Genomic DNA, 13,864 nt, shown 5'->3' with positions numbered 1-13,864 from the left:
TACCAAGATCTGCCACGGATCTCTCCCCTAACCCCTTCGAAACTCCGACCTCCTCCCTAAGGGGAGACACACACGGAACGACCTGTCCCCCCACTGGCTGGTTAAATAAAAGACCGAGGCCGTTCATTAGGCAGTTTTATTCGCGTCCTCATGTCTGATCTTTACGAGCCTTTTCACGTGTTTTACGAGCGAATTAATGCGCCGATTTCACGGATGTGATTCAGCAGCGAGCACAGAAGGGGGTTCTGCTGTAAGAGTTATAAAAATGTGCACGCAACGGAAACTTCGGAGAGAAAGACAGGGAGGGAGAGAGAGGGAGAGACTGGAGAGGACTACTCGTTTTTGCTGCCGTGTAGGGTACGGTTGACGTTTTTCAGTCCTTTCATTATTCGATACGATTGAGGTACGCCATTGTTCCAGGTTTCTGTTTTGGAGGGTTCTTCAGGTCCCCGGACTAATTAACAGAATGCTGCTTTATTCGATTATTGCACTGAATGGTTGCTACTCGGATGAAATGCATTTTGATCTGATGCTGGATTTTCAGAGGAAAACGTTGTTTAACCTCTCGACTTTTGAATTTGTAATATTCAGGGAATACGATGGTTGGGACTTGGTGGAGAGTCTCTGAATGTTTCAGTTTACAGGTGGCTAATCATATAAGCAAGTCATAACACACTCCTGCAGGAAATTAGAGGTATGGTTGAAGATCTTATGGGTGGACCACTTCACCAATGAAGAAGTTCACAAAAGATCCAACAAGAAGAAAAATCTTGTACCAGGTGAAAAACCGGAAACTTAAATACCTTGGTCATGTCATGAGGAATCCGGAAAGGTATCGACTTCTAAAGGGTGTTTTTTTTTAAACAATAGAACTTTAAATTGCAATAAAACAATGATGGATTTCGATTGACATGAATTTTATTCATCCGCAAGATAATCTTGTGGCATTAAATTTTAAATATGATTTCTGGCATATGACCGCCACGGCTGGCTCGGATGTAGTCCAATCTGGACGTCCAATTTTCGATGACTTTTTCCAACATTTGTGGCCGTATATCGGCAATGACACGGCGAATGTTGTCTTCCAAATGGTCAAGGGTTTGTGGCTTATCCGCATAGACCAATGACTTTACATAGCCCCACAGAAAGTAGTCTAGCGGTGTTAAATCACAAGATCTTGGAGGCCAATTCACATGTCCAAAACGTGAAATTAGGCGGTCACCAAACGTGTCTTTCAATAAATCGATTGTGGCACGAGAGGTGTGACATGTTGCGCCGTCTTGTTGGAACCACAGCTCCTGGACATCATGGTTGTTTAATTCAGGAATGAAAAAGTTAGTAATCATGGCTCTATACCGATCACCATTGACTGTAACGTTCTGGCCATCATCGTTTTTGAAGAAGTACGGACCAATGATTCCACCAGACCATGAAGCGCACCAAACAGTAAGTTTTTCTGGATGTACCGGTGTTTCGACATACACTTGAGGATTAGCTTCACTCCAAATGCGGCAGTTTTGTTTGTTGACGTAGCCATTCAATCAGAAGTGCGCTTCATCGCTAAACAAAATAAAATGGACGTAGTGCGCGATACGTATTCCGCACAGAACCATTATTTTCGAAATTGCACTATTTGCAAGCGTTGTTCAGGCGTGAGTCTATTCACGATGAATTGCCAAACCAAACTGAGAATAAGTCACTTGACAGCTGTTAAATCGGTCGCCATATTGAACAGTAATACCAACTTAAAGTTATATACCTCGAAAAAAAAACACCCGTTATTTGAAGTGACTGTGATCAATATTTTAGGAAATATAACGATTCTTGTGCAAATTTTTTTTTACCCTTTCGAATCAATTGAGGGGTTATGTCAACAGCCTCCTTCCCCTTGTTACGCTTATGAGTGTTGATGTTAAGCCTCAACCAATTAATGCTTTAGGAAGCGCCATCTATCCTACAATTGAAATAATACCACCCAACTACTAATTCAATTGGACCACAATTTCACAATCCCACGTTATCGTAATTATGGCATTTTCAATCGTACTTTTATACCCACCTATTAAACCCATCCAGCGATATCTGAAAGGCCGACTCTTCATTATCCAGCATTTAATTCTCAACTTTTCTAGAGACCCAATGGGCCCCATCGCCGTAGCTCGTAAAAGCTCTCACCTATATATAAACGACGCTGATGATTCCACTCGAAACGTTCGATATTCGAGAAAAAAAACCGACACCTACACTCCTGTGCTTTTACGAGCGATAAAAAGCGGAACGATAAGATGAAAAGAGCGCTCCATCCGACAAATCGGATAGTGTATGGACGGAACGTGTGTGGCGAGAAGATTAATTCGAGAGGTGAGAGAAAATTGTGGAGGATGGAGATGATTCTGAAGTCGTGCTGCATCAGCTTTGTTTGAAAGTTTTCGTATTGATGGGTAAAACGGCGTTGAATAGAGACAGGTGTTTTAGAGAATTTTTTCGCTGATGATGTCAATCGGCTTGTGGGATTTATAAGAGACGTTTTGATGTAGGCGGTAATGTACTTCTTCAAAAACGATGATGGCCAGAACGTTACAGTCAATGGTGATCGATATAGAGCCATGATTACTAACTTTTTCATTCCTGAATTGAACAACCATGATGTCCAGGAGCTGTGGTTCCAACAAGACGGCGCAACATGTCACACAGCTCGTGCCACAATCGATTTTTTGAAAGACACGTTTGGTGACCGCCTAATTTCACGCTTTGGACCTGTGAATTGACCTCCAAGATCTTGTGATTTAACACTGCTAGACTACTTTCTGTGGGGCTATGTAAAGTCATTGGTCTATGCGGATAAGCCACAAACCCTTCACCATTTGGAAGACAACATTCGCCGTGTGATTGCCGATATACGGCCACAAATGTTGGAAAAAGTCATCGAAAATTGGACGTCCAGATTGGACTACATCCGAGCCAGCCGTGGCGGACATATGCCAGAAATCATATTTAAAATGTAATGCCACAAGATTATCTTGCGGATAAATAAAATTCATGTCAATCGAATAATCCATCGTTGTTTTATTGCAATTTAAAGTTCTATAGCTCAAAAAAAAAAAACACCCTTTACATCACAATCCGATAACGTAATCTAACCGTGTTGGGGACATGTAAAAATTGCGTATACTTCCTTCATCTATGTTTATTACTCTGGAATAAAACGAAGTAATTTCCACAAATATTTTAATCAGTCGCAAAGCAACCTGAAGAAGTCACATTTTTGGCGAAACAATTGTACTGAACATTACAGTTTTTGTGGAAATTAAAAAGCGATGTATCTGCTATCATGGAACATACGCCATTCGGAATATTTCGAGCTTAAAACAATGGAATATGTTTCCTCGGCATCCCAAATCGCCACTCCGCCATAAAACTGCGAAATCTGCCGAACGAGATGGAATAAAAGACGTCTCCACCCCGTCGGTAATAAAATAACAGCCCCCCCAACCGATCCTGAACGGTCTTCCCGCCATTAAGGAGGTTATCGCACCGTCCCCCATCCTCCCGTACGCCCCTGGATTTTACGAGCTTCCCACCCCAGACATAACGACGCTGCCGACGGCGCGGCGTCCGGACGTCGACCGTCGCTGAATCACAGAGTCAAGACGCCGGCTGCGTGCGTCCTCGGCTGAGGCCATAAAATTTTATGGCCCAAGCATCGACCCGTTTCTATGGTTACGCGCAGCGTACAGTCCGGGAGGAAAGTTCTGGGGAAAATAGAAGAGCACGTGCTGTAGCCGGTCTGGTTTTGGCGTGGAGTGTACGCGGGACGGATTGACGTGTGTTGAATTTTCGATGACAGGAGTCTGTGCGAGGGGCGGATGGACCATAGAAAGGTTCTGTGACTGGCAAATTTGATTTGGGGATATTTATTACTTGAGCACACACAAATAAACTTTTATTCTATTAGAAATTAACAAGTTTGGTCCATTATTTCTGAAAATGAAGGGTATAAACTGGAATATTAAAAAAAAAATTGATAATTTTCTCGAAGCTGCCACTTCTTCTATGCACGAGATAAACAATTGAAACTTCAACATATTTTAGATCAGAGCTTGATCTTCAAAAAACTTTTTTATTTGAGGGGTCTGTGATAAATATTTCAGAAGATATAACGATTTTTGTATAGATTATTGAATTTTCACTGATTTCTCCCAATTTTCGAGTTCAGTTTTTTCTTAAACAATGAGGTCTATGAGGAATCGGTGAACAATGTTCGAATTGACGATCTGCTAGTATCCTAATTTGGTACTCACCTGAAAATTTTTATACCGAAAAATTGCACTCAAATACGCAATACCTGACCCTTAAAAAATAGAATAAAAGTAAAAGTTCCTTCACATATAAGGAACATTCTTGAAGAGCATGTAGTGCCATTTGCCCCATACATTGGTGAAAATTTCATTTTTATGGACGATAATGCCAGACCCCATCGTGCGCGCATCGTTCAAGAGTACCTTGAAGAGGTTGAAGTCTCTCGAATGGAATGGCCAGCAAGAAGTACAGATCTCAATTCGATTGAGCAGGTTTGGGACAACCTCAATAGAAGGCTGAAAGTTCAGAAAATCATCCAGCTACTCTTAATGACTTAGGAATCCAACTCAGAGAAATCTGGGACGGATTAGATCAGAACATTTTAAGATCACTCATTTTGAGTATGAACCGTCGTTGCCGAGCTGTAATTAACGCAAGGGGTGGAAATACCAAGTATTGAATCACTTATCAGCATTCCAGTATTTTGAAAATTGTTTATTTCTCTTCTTTCACATAAGATTCGGTGGAATCCTGAATTTTTCATCAATTTAATGTGTCTTGTTTCGTTCAAAACCTTCCCGAGAGAACATAAAAAATAAGTTATAAACTCAATGTAGAGTTGACTTTCATTAAAATTGAGATTTTCAGAATGTGCGTTAATTTTTTTGCGCAGTGTATTTCAGGAGATACATATAACGATTTTTTTTCACACACCCATTAGAAAAAAATTACAAACCCATGAAGTAGCGGTGACCCATCCAGTTATTAGCTCTATCGGACGTTGGTTTATTTCCAAAATAAGAGATAAATAAGCAACTGAATTTATTCAAAGGATCTCCAAAGATATCCACACACAAAATTTCACATCGCAATATTGCTTCAGCTATATTAGCCTCCCAACGTCAAATTCCCAAAACCCGGATTTTTTTCCTCCTCCATCCTCCCAAAACCCAAGATGAGCGAACCACGTCACGTGCCAGCACACCGGAATCCGACAGGCCCGAAATCGAAAACACAATAACGTCCCCAGGGGCGCGCGTCTCGGGAGGGGGCAGAGGCGGTGGGACGTCGGGAAAATGAAAAATAATAAATAACATCGGGAAGACCTTAGAGGACGCGGCGTCGCGACAGAAGTCGCCTGGCGGACTCACAAAGACGTCGTAATTCGGCGTCTGCCGCTCCTGCAGGATCACGGAAGGAAGATTGCTTTGACCCGTACCGGGATTCTCTCCGGGTGAAATGTAATTTGGTCCAGCAGCCGCCTTGGATGTCGGTAGTTATCACGGGGGTTGTGATAATCCTGGAGGGCGAAGGGGGGTAAAAATGAGGTTATGTGAGACGTGGGAGGATGTAGAAGGTTTATGAGCTTGGATTCTATTGATTTATTGTGCTTTATTGACCAAGGGATCGTTTAGACGATATTCTAAGGTTTTAATTCGAAAGCTGTAATAAAACATTTTTCCCTTGGGCATAATCTTAATACTTCACGTTTTTAGGGCAGAATGTTAACAGAGCAATCATTTTAATATATATTCAACAAGTTTAGCAATTGGCAATTTTGAAAAAATCCCGTGAATATTAGATTTCCTGCAGCAAGCATGGATTCATGTGTCACTGTTGATAATGAACTTTGTCTAAAGAAAAACCTGCAAGCATTCTTGTAACCTCATTTGTGGAAGGCGTAATCTTCTAAGCACGATGACGTTTCATGACAGTCATACTAGCTCCAGCTTTCCTCAGAAGATTTGCTGATGTTTTACCTGTATATTCCTCAGCACAAAACCAGATATTCCGCAATAAAACATGGGATTTTTACCCCAGAGTTATAAACATAGATAGATGGAGCATATGTCATTTTCAATAAACAAATTTTGTCCCCAACATGAACTATCAAATTTGACAGGAAGCGCGCGAAAATGAAAACATATCAGTGATACGATATTTCACTCAATTTGCGGATTTCTCCACGAAGAACGCACTTCTTAGGACCCATAGTGAATCAATGTTTCATATTTACTCGAAATATATGGAAATAAATACCTAAATATATCAGGAATTCAGAAAACGAACTTCAAGCGCGCCAAACGACATGAAACAACCGATGACACTAGGAGAGCAAATGTTGCCAAACCTTGGATTTTAGCAGGTAGATACAGAAAATAATAAATATTCTGCTTATTATAAATTCGACAATTAGGAAAAATATCGGATTCTAAATATTCAAATTTGCATATTTAATCGGGAATCACTCAAATAAATATATTTCTTTCAATATAATTTACATTCATAACGATATAATAAAATTGTGGATTTGAAAATAAATAAAAATCCGACAACGTAATCGAACCATGTTGGGGACATGTAAAAATTGCGTATACTCCCTCTTTCTATGTTTAATACTTTAAGCATATACCCAACGTCCTTGTACATCAATAACTTTTACCACATTCCTAGCAGTTTTTAATGTTTCGAAATATTAGACGATAAATTGTAAAATTTGCTACTTTACACCTTTCGGCTCTGGTGGCCGCATCGACCCCTCCTCTCAGAAAAGTACCATCAAAGGTGTCATTGTTTGTCGTACATCACACCCAATCCCTCTTCAACAGCACATCACCCTCGAACGGCGAGAAAAAGAGCCAACCAAGAATATCGGCCGGTATGAAATTAAGATCACCGTCTAGTATGCAAATCCAGCCGACTGGGATATAGAAGAAACAGAATTATTCATGTTGCATCGTCCACTTTCATTCTGAATCGATTTGCATCGATTCATTTGATGTTGGCGTTTACATTATGGAGTGGCCCGCTTATCTCAGATCGGATCGGACTTTTGAAAACTTCTCGAGTATGATTGTCGCGAAGACGCGATGCAAATTTAAGCGGTCTCTTTGATGTCGGTTGTCGCTACCCGCGCATAGATGGCGAGGTAGATCGGAGACCACTATGGTGCCTTAATTTAACATAATGGCGACAATTCGTTCAAATTGAGCCTAAAAATGGCGAATTGGGACATAGAACCATAGAACTTAAGAATGAATTAACTGAACTGACAAAGGGTGTTTTTTCAGAGCTATAGAACTTTAAATTGCAATAAAACAACGATGGATTATTCGATTGACATGAATTTTATTTATCCGGAAGATAATCTTGTGGCATTACGTTTTAAATATGATTTCTGGCATATGACCGACGCGGCTGGCTCGGATGTAGTCCAATCTGGACGTCCAATTTTCGATGACTTTTTCCAACATTTGTGGCAATAACACGGTGAATGTTGTCTTCCAAATGGTCAAGGGTTTGTGGCTTATCCGCATAGACTAATGACTGTACATAGCCCCACAGGAAGTAGTCTAGCGGTGTTAAATCACAAGATCTTGGAGGCCAATTCACAGGTCCAAAACGTGAAATTAGGCGGTGAGTGAGACATGTTGCGCCGTCTTGTTGGAACCACAGCTCCTGGACATCATGGTTGTTCAATTCAGGAATGAAAAAGTTAATAATCATGGCTCTATACCGATCACCATTGACTGTAACGTTCTGGCAATCATCGTTTTTGAAGAATTACAGACCAATGATTCCACCAGCCCATAAAGCGCACCAAACAGTCAGTTTTTCTGGATGTAACGGTGTTTCGACATACACTTGAGGATTAGCTTCACTCAAAATGTGACAGTTTCGTTTGTTGACGTAGCCATTTAACCAGAAGTGCGCTTCATCGCTAAACAAAATAAAATGGATGTATTCCGCACAGAACCATTATTTTCGAAATGAAATTGCACTATTTGCAAGCGTTGTTCAGGTGTGAGTCTATTAATGATGAATTGCCAAACCAAACTGAGAATAAATCACTTGACAGCTGTTAAATCGGTCGCCATCTTGAACAGTAATGCCAACTTAAAGTTATATACCTAGTAAAAGAACACCCGTTAGTTTCAAATCTTTGGGGTGCAAAATAAGTATTAAAATACACTATTTACACAGCCACTTAGACCGTTTTCGAGAAAATTTAGGAGACATGAGGGAGGAACAAGGTGAAAGATTTCACCAAGATATTAAAGTTTTCAAAAATATAAATTTCTCATCAAACTATAAGAGTCATCAAAAGTTTCAGTTTCACACGACAAATCAACCAAGTGCCTATCTATGATAATCTGTGAACTTCAGATAATTGAAATATTAGGTGACCACCAAAATCTTCGGATAAACATCGTTAGATTTTTTCTTTGTTCACTTTTAAAGAACAACATTAATTTGAAATTGTTGAAAAAATCTGACGGTGTTAAATCCAGAGAAATCTTTTCAGGTCTACGTTGGCAGGTTCTAAACAACTCCCTACAGAAACCTCTAAAGATGCCAGCTGAAATGACTTATCGTCGGGAACATTAAATATCAACTGAGATTTTTCATGCAACATGGAATGTACTAGGAAATGATAATAACAATAAACCTATGAAGTGTTATTACATTAGAAGAGATATTCTGTTAGATAACGGTAATAATAAAGCCGTGTAAAATTCGCAAGTATTTCTCCCTTCATGCACTTTGTGAATTCTCTTTCTTCATTTAATATCACATTATAACTTGTTAGAGTTATAACTATTACAGTTCAAACACTCTCAGAAATCCATTTCCTTTCTTCCATGATAATTATTCTTTCAGGTGGTGTCTAATCTGTGCATCTTCCTACAAGATTATTATCGCTTATCCTTTGTGTTATTTCACGATTGAATCGTTGTAATTTCTCATCGTCTGCGTGAAGACATAATCATGTCCATTGTAATGGTCTAATTTGTCCCATTCTTGTCGTTTTCCTCAACTTCATTAAAATCAATTTTAAAATCTTTTATCATAAACTTGGATTACAAAACGTACAAAAGCATGTGCAAATTATTTTTCAGAATGGTTTCCATACTTGCACATAAAGCGCAATAAGTTACGGGCCCAACCTGTATTAAAATATTTTCTCTAACAAAATTCGACTTTATTCGTCAACATAGTCATCTTAAAGGATGATACATATTGGATGATGTGTTATATCATGAAAGCGAGCCCTAAAAATTCATTTTCACAAGAATGTTAAGCATCCATAGAACCGGCACTTGAATCCTTTCGTCAAAATTGAAATAATTAGGAGATGAAGGCGAGACCCGACTCCGTGCAAATTAGTCAGAGATGATAGCCTTCATCCGCTGCTGGTCCTTCTGCTCGGGATCTACGTGTCGGTCCTCGTTCTTTGTGCAGGATTGAATTAAGAGGGACGGCGTTAATTGTGCAGGGATAGCTGGAAAAGCTGGACGTTTGGGATTCCGGTTGTTTCGAGGGTTTCCCTTCAAGGGTTGGAATTCGGATTGGGCGGGGGGGTTTTGCTTTACAACGTTCCGACGTGGGAGGGAATGGTATTTCTGAACCTAGGTTCGAATTAAGGCTGAGTTGGAAGTATTGACCTTTAGTGATCTTACGCATTTGGATGTAATACAACGATATCAAGCTTCGTGCAGAATTTCATCCCATAATAGTACAATTTAGCCAATATTTCACGAACATTAGTTAACAACAAATAACGAGTGTTTTTTTCGAGGTATATAACTTTAAGTTGGCATTACTGTTCAAGATGGCGACCGATTTGACAGCTGTCAAATGATTTATTCTCAGTTTCGTTTGGCAATTCATCGTGAATAGACTCACGCCTGAACAACTCTTGCAAATAGTGCAATTTCATTTCGAAAATAATGGTTCTGTGTGAAATACGTATCGCGCACTACGTCCATTTTATTTTGTTTAGCGATGAAGCGCACTTCTGGTTGAATGGCTAAGTCAACAAACAAAACTGCCGCATTTGGAGTGAAGCTACTCTTCAAGTGTATGTCGAAACACCGTTACATCCAGAAAAACTGACTGTTTGGTGCGCTTTATGGGCTGGTGGAATCATTGGTCCGTACTTCTTCAAAAACGATGATGGCCAGAACGTTACAGTCAATGGTGATCGGTATAGAGCCATGATTACCAACTTTTTCATTCCTTAATTGAACAACCATGATGTCCAGGAGCTGTGGTTCCAACAAGACGGCGCAACACGTCACACAGCTCGTGCCACAATCGATTTATTGAAAGACAACTTTGGTGATCGTCAAATTTCACGTTTTGGACCTGTGAATTGGCCTCCAAGATCTTGTGATTTAACACCGCTAGACAACTTTCTGTGGGGCTATGTAAAGTCATAGGTCTATGCGGATAAGCCACAAACCCTTGACCATTTGGAAGACAACATTCGCCGTGTTATTGCCGATATACGGCCACAAATGTTGGAAAAAGTCATCGAAAATTGGACGTCCAAATTGGACATCCAGATTGGACTACATCCGAGCCAGCCGTGGCGGTCATATGCCAGAAATCATATTTAAAATGTAATGCCACAAGATTATCTTGCGGATAAATAAAATTCATGTTAATCGAATAATCCATCGTTGTTTTATTGCAATTTAAAGTTCTATAGCTCTAAAAAAACACCCTTTACAGATTTAGCGTCCCAAACATCAGCTCTAAAATCCTAGGCACCAAAAAGAAAATTTTTCTTGTTGTTGCCCTGTGTATCCATGTCTGGAAAATATAACACAGCCAACCATCAGTTTAACGATAAAAGCAGCGTTAAGTGAATCTGTTACGCAGCTCTGTGACGGCTAAAGACGGATCTTAGACAACGTGTAAAAAGATGGCTGCCATCGCGCCTTGTATATTTACACAATATCTCCGAATACGTACACCGTGTATTTACTCGCCCGTAGATTGCGTTTACTTTAAGCATCTCGTTTTAGAATTTTTAGAGCCTTTGTGTGTGTGAGACTCGAGCCGACTTGGGAACGGACGTAAATCACAGTTATGGCGATGTATACAACGGCGTTTCTGGAAAAATATACCGGGAAATCGGAAGGGCTTTGATATTTTATCGCTCGACAAGACGATTCAGCAGACGCGGAAGAAGAACACGTGTTTGGAGATGTCTGAGAAGCGTTTGTGTGGTCCTGATGGGGTATTGATGGATAGGTGAGATGTTTTTCTGGATCAAAAAGGTGTTGGAAGCGATCGTAATTGAACACAGAATATTGTATAGTGTTTTATTGAGGATGAAAAGGTGACTTTTGAGGCGAGACTGAGTATTGACTCTTTAATAGGAAATTTGGATTCCTTTCGAATGTGGACCTAACAGGCCAATTCAAAAGTCCCCGGTCTACCATAGTAAAACAAATTTTTTTGGCAAAATTCGTTTTTATTATTCAACATAGTTTCCTTCGAGGACGATACAGCGATTATAACGATCTTCCAACTTTTCCATACCATTTTTCTAGTACGATATGTCTTTCGCTTCAAAATAGGCTTCAGTTTCGGCGATTACTTCTTCATTGGCGCTAAATTTCTTTCCAGCGAGCATTCTTTTGAGGTCTGAGAACAAGAAAAAGTCGCTGGGTACCAGATCTGACAACTACGGTGGATGCAGAAGCAATTCGAAACCCAATTCATGCAATTTTGACATTGTTTTCATTGATTTGTGACACGGCGCTTTGTCTTGATGAAACAACACCTTTTTTTTCTTCAAATTTAGCCGTTTTTTTACGATTTCATCCTTTAAACGATCCAGTAACGCTATATTATAATAGCTGTTGATGGTCTGGTCATTTTGGAAGTAATCAATGAATATTATACCTTGCGCATCCCAGAATAATAATGCCATAACCTAGACAGCTGACTGTTGTGTTTTCCTCGCTTTGGATTCGGTTAATCGAGTGCAGTCCACTCAGCTGACTGTCGATTGGAGTCCGGAGTGAAATGACGGAGCTATGTTTCATCTATTGTCACAAATCGACGCAAAAATTCAGTTTTATTGCACTTAAACAGCTTCAAACACTGTTCAGAATCTTTAACTCATTGTTGCTTTGAATCGATTGTGAGCTCGCGCGGCACCCATTTTGCACACAGCTTTCTCCTGTACAAATATTCATCCCAAAAGTTCTTCTTGAAAACCCTTGCATGTTTTCACGACATCGTCTTATGGTGTCCCTACTTTCGACATTCTCTGCAAGCCACCTTACCGTATCACATGAGCACTTCACCACAGCCAGAAGGGTTCATACTTTCAAACCGGTACCCAGATTTTTTTTTCTCAAGGATCGGGTTACCCTCATCCGGGTCTCAGAGTAAGCCATCGCTTATTGACACACAATATTTAACGTAAACCGGATTCGGGGGGGTGTTATGATAAGCCGGTGGTGAAGGAGGATGCGTTAAATTACGTGTTCAAGGGGTGGATATGCGATTCCTTAGGGTTTCGTTTATTTTCCGGATGCCAGACAACCAAATGATGGGGTGGGAGATGTTTGCGGAGCTGTGTACTCGTTTTTGAGAATTGGAGATGGCTTTGTTCGGTAGTGGATATGTTAGTAGAAATAGGTTCGGTTTTGTTAGTCATTTTCATAATGATTGAAGCTGTAGAAGTGTGAATGTGGTGTTAAATTTGTGAAACATCGTAGACCTAAAAAAAAGCCTATGATGAAATCCTAGAAGAGATTCGAGACAAAAAAGAAACTTAATGGAGGTGGAATCGAAGATCTTTCAACACATGACACCTTCATCAAGAAAATGGCAAAAGTAATATAAAAGATCTAGCATTGATCTAGTTTAGATCAATAGATATTTTTTTTTTCAACTCAGGCTCTTTTATGAAGTATCACAGAATTGAAAGAAATTGGGTGCCGTACGAGTTGAAGCCAAGATATGCTGAACGGCGTTTGTTTGCTTGTGAACAGCTGCTTGCAAGGCAGAGATGGAAGGAATTTCTGCATAGCATTGTGACTGGAGACGAAAAATGGGATCATTACGATAATCCCAAGCGCAGAAAATCATGGGGATATCCCGGCCATGCTACCACGTCGACGGCCAAACCGAATATTCATTTAATATTAATTTCAAGGTCATGCTTAGTATTTGGAGAGACCACCTCGGCGTAGTGTATTATGAGTTGTTGAAACCGACTGAAACAATCACAGGCGATCGTTATTGAACGCAATTATACGTTTGACCCGAGCATTGAAAAACAAACGGCCTGGCTGACCAACACTTCCGGTCTTTTGAAGAAGTAAAAAATTGGATCGATTCGTGGATCGCTTCAAAAAATGACCAGTTTTTTCAACGCGAAATTCGAACGCTGCATGGAAATAGGGTAGAAAGTAGTGGCCAGCGATGGACAATACTTTGAATCATAAATGTATAACCAGTTTTTCACAATAAAGCCTCGAATTTCGAACAAAAAAACGGCGGCAGCAGAGTTGTACGCCTATGTTTATAATATAATTCAATAACATCAGATGAATATCTTCGCTATTCTCGATCGACATAAAAAACCAATCACGTGATTGCCTCTCAACTAATTACGAAATAAAAGAGCCCTCTCTCAGTTCCCGAACTCTAATTCGATAAGAGCAGTGGCGCAAAGTGCCTCCTATCGCCCTCTCTTGCCTCTCTCCAGCCACTGTACACGCGACAGGCGATAAATTTCTACCCTTCGGAGATG

At 40.1% G+C, this 13,864-nt stretch overlaps 1 protein-coding gene across 1 annotated transcript in view; it reads left to right on the top strand.

The window, feature by feature from the left end:
• The window catches only part of LOC123672848 (tyrosine-protein kinase-like otk), a 70,562-nt gene that overhangs the window by 40,846 nt on the left and 15,852 nt on the right, over positions 1 to 13,864 (top strand). The window lies entirely within an intron of this gene.

This window comes from Harmonia axyridis, chromosome 2, assembly GCF_914767665.1.
Source record: "Harmonia axyridis chromosome 2, icHarAxyr1.1, whole genome shotgun sequence".
NCBI lineage: Eukaryota > Metazoa > Arthropoda > Insecta > Coleoptera > Coccinellidae > Harmonia > Harmonia axyridis.
This window is presented reverse-complemented; position numbering and strand designations above follow the sequence as displayed.